The 2,968-nt window shown below is 40.4% G+C and overlaps 1 non-coding gene across 1 annotated transcript; it reads right to left on the bottom strand.

Annotated features, from left to right (window-relative positions):
• Positions 1-821: 821 nt before the first annotated feature.
• LOC143660492 (U6 spliceosomal RNA) lies at positions 822-928 on the bottom strand. Its single transcript, XR_013164088.1, has one exon. It is a non-coding gene; the product is annotated as a U6 spliceosomal RNA (small nuclear RNA).
• Between the last annotated feature and the right edge of the window lie 2,040 nt (positions 929-2,968).

Below are 2,968 nucleotides of genomic sequence, written 5' to 3'. Positions count from 1 at the left end.
TGGCTTCCTATTTCACAAAGCTTCCTGGGAGGCATTTTCCTTCTTCATCTACAAAGGTCACTGGTTCATGGACTCTCTGCTTCGTGGTGCTGCAGCATTCTCTGTTCTCCAAATCTTCTTCATTCTCCAAAATGTCTCCTCTTTTATAAGACTTCAGAAACTTATCAAGACCCACCCAAATGGGTGGAGACATGCCTCCACCTAATCCAGCTTAACTACCACTCTTGATTAAATCACACCTCCAGGGAGATGATCTGATTACAGTTTCAAACATATAGTATTGAATAGGGATTATTCTGCCTTTATGAAAAGGAATGTAGATTGAAACATGGCTTTTCTATGGGACATACATCCTTTCAAACCAGCACAATTTAATCTATGTTATCTTCAGATCTTCAGAGTTGAACACAGAGGCAAAGTGAGAAATTTTCTCTCCAGGTACAATGATCCATCTCATTAAATACATACAGCTTTGTTAGTAAAATGATGGAATAGGAAGATAGGAAATCATTGAGAGGGAAAAGGACATTTTTCTTATTAAGTGATTGAAGAGTAATGTTCTAGTTTTGTAGCTGCTGGAATGCAATATACCAGAAACGGAATGGCTTTTTTTTTTTTTCAGAGAGAGGGAGGAAGGGAAGGAAAGACAGAGAGAAGGAAGGAAGGATGGAAGGAAGGGAAACATCTTTAAACATTTTCTTGTTTTATTATATTTTGTTTGTTTGTTTGTTTTTTACATGGGCTGGGGCCGGGAATCGAACCGGGGTCCTCCGGCATAGCAGGCAAGCACTCCTGCCCGCTGAGCCACCGCGGCCCGCCCCAAAAATATGGAACGCTTCACGAATTTGCGTGTCATCCTTGCGCAGGGGCCATGCTAATCTTCTCTGTATCGTTCCAATTTTAGTATATGTGCTGCCGAAGCGAGCACCGGAATGGCTTTTAAAAAGGGGAATTTAATAAGTTTATACTTCTAAGCCTGTGAAAATCTCCAAATTAAAGCAAGTCTATAAGAATGTCCAAACAAAGGCACCATCAAGAGGTCACCTTCACTCAAGAGAGGATGATGAGTTCAGCATTTCTCTCAACTGGGAAGGCACATGGCAAACATGGCAGCATCTGCTAGCTTTCTCTCCAGGCCTCTTGCTTCATGAAGCTCCCTGGGAGGTGTTTTGCTTCTTCATCTCCAAAGGTCGCTGGCTGGAGGACTCTGTGGTTCTCTCATCCTTCTGTCGTGGTTCTATAGCTCTCTCCTCATCCTCAAAAGAGAATTCTCTCCAAAATGTCTCCTCTTTTATAGGATTCCAGTAAACTAATCAAGACCCACATAGAATGGGTGGAGACACGTCTCCATCTAATCAAGTTTAATACCCACAATTGATTGAGTCACATCTCCATGGAGATGACCTAATCAAGTTTCCAACCTATAGTACTGAATAGGGATTAGAAGAAACCATTGGTCTCATAAAATTGATTAGGATTAAAATATAGCTTTTCTAGGGCACATAAATCCTTTCAACCAGCACAGGTAACTATTGCCAACATTTTCCAATTTTATTGTTTATTGTGGAACTCATCTTCTTCCCATAACACACGTATACTACTAATTACCAAATGACTTAAGTTTCTTTCCTCCAGATCCAAAAGATATTTGGATATCTATTAGCTTTTGACTACCTAGCATCCACTTCCCTTTTCTAACAGCAGCCCTACTTCCTTTTGAGATACAATACATTTTCTCTTTGCAGTACAGTAATCCAAAGCTCACCTTTTCTTGTTCAATGTGTGTCCGTGTAACCAAAGCCAGCAGCAGTCAGACCCTCCCTCCCTGGAATTTTACACCTGAGCAAATCGCCAAAGAGGTTGAACCTGGTGGCCAGAGGGAGGGAGGGCCATTCCTGTCTGGCATCACTGACCTAACGCCCTCCACTCTGGCCTTGGTTTTGCCCAGGCTGGCACTTTAGACTCCAAAAACTGTTGTGAGCTCCTAGTTTCTCCCAATAAATCCCCCTTAGCTTAAATTAGCTTGAGTCAGTCTCTGTTGCCTGTCACTATGAGTAATATTAAAAATACTTAACAATCACCCCATCCAAGCAGATGCACTAAGCGACCCTAATAGGCACCAACCATCAACAGTGATATGACTGTCGTATTCTGACTGATGATTAGCCCAGCTTGCAGCCAAAGAAACCAGATGAAAAACCAGGATAAACACTCTGGCATTTACTCTGGCACAGAAATAATCTCACTTAAGAGGGATCACAGGGATGGGGAACTCTGACAGTCTCAGAGAAGGGATTTAATGAATGGTAAGCCAATGAATGAATTAATGAACTAAAAGCTTCCCAGAATGCAGCAATGTAAATGAACTTGTAGGACATTTGGTGAGGCAAAATAAGCCAGAAATAAAGAACAAATTATTGTACAGTCTCCTTTAGAAAATGCTTACAAGAAAACAATGGCCTAGATTATAAACTCTTAGAGCAGACACATTTAGTCCAGAGTGGTAATTACTATTTCTCGATTTTGACAGACTGTTTTATATATGTATAAACTGGTATTTAGAGATAAGAACGAAGCCAAACAGGTTGGGGTTAAAGTAATTCAGAACACAGGGGTAAGGAAGACAGTGTCTATATTTTAGAACCACACATACTCTTTGAGACCAAAGGAAGAAAGGTTTATTTTGTCTAGAGCCTAAACTTTCTGTAGCACATAATCTAACTCAACCTGTCTGGATAGCTCATTTGAACAAGCAAAACATAGGGAGCCCAGAATTACAACAAGGGCCTTTAATCCTGTATATCTTAATGTATTGCCTAGATGAAGTCCAGAATAAATTAAGCAGATAATCAAAAAATATTGGCAAAGTCCTTTTAGGGATGGGAGAAAAATTACAGAACTATTAAACATTACTACTGGGGAAACCTCGGATATTGTATCAAATATTAGGCCCTTGATCTTGAGGCTT

This window comes from Tamandua tetradactyla, chromosome 16, assembly GCF_023851605.1.
Source record: "Tamandua tetradactyla isolate mTamTet1 chromosome 16, mTamTet1.pri, whole genome shotgun sequence".
NCBI classification, from domain to species: Eukaryota; Metazoa; Chordata; class Mammalia; order Pilosa; family Myrmecophagidae; genus Tamandua; species Tamandua tetradactyla.
Note: the sequence above shows the minus strand (reverse complement) of the source record. Positions and strands in the feature narration are given on the sequence as shown.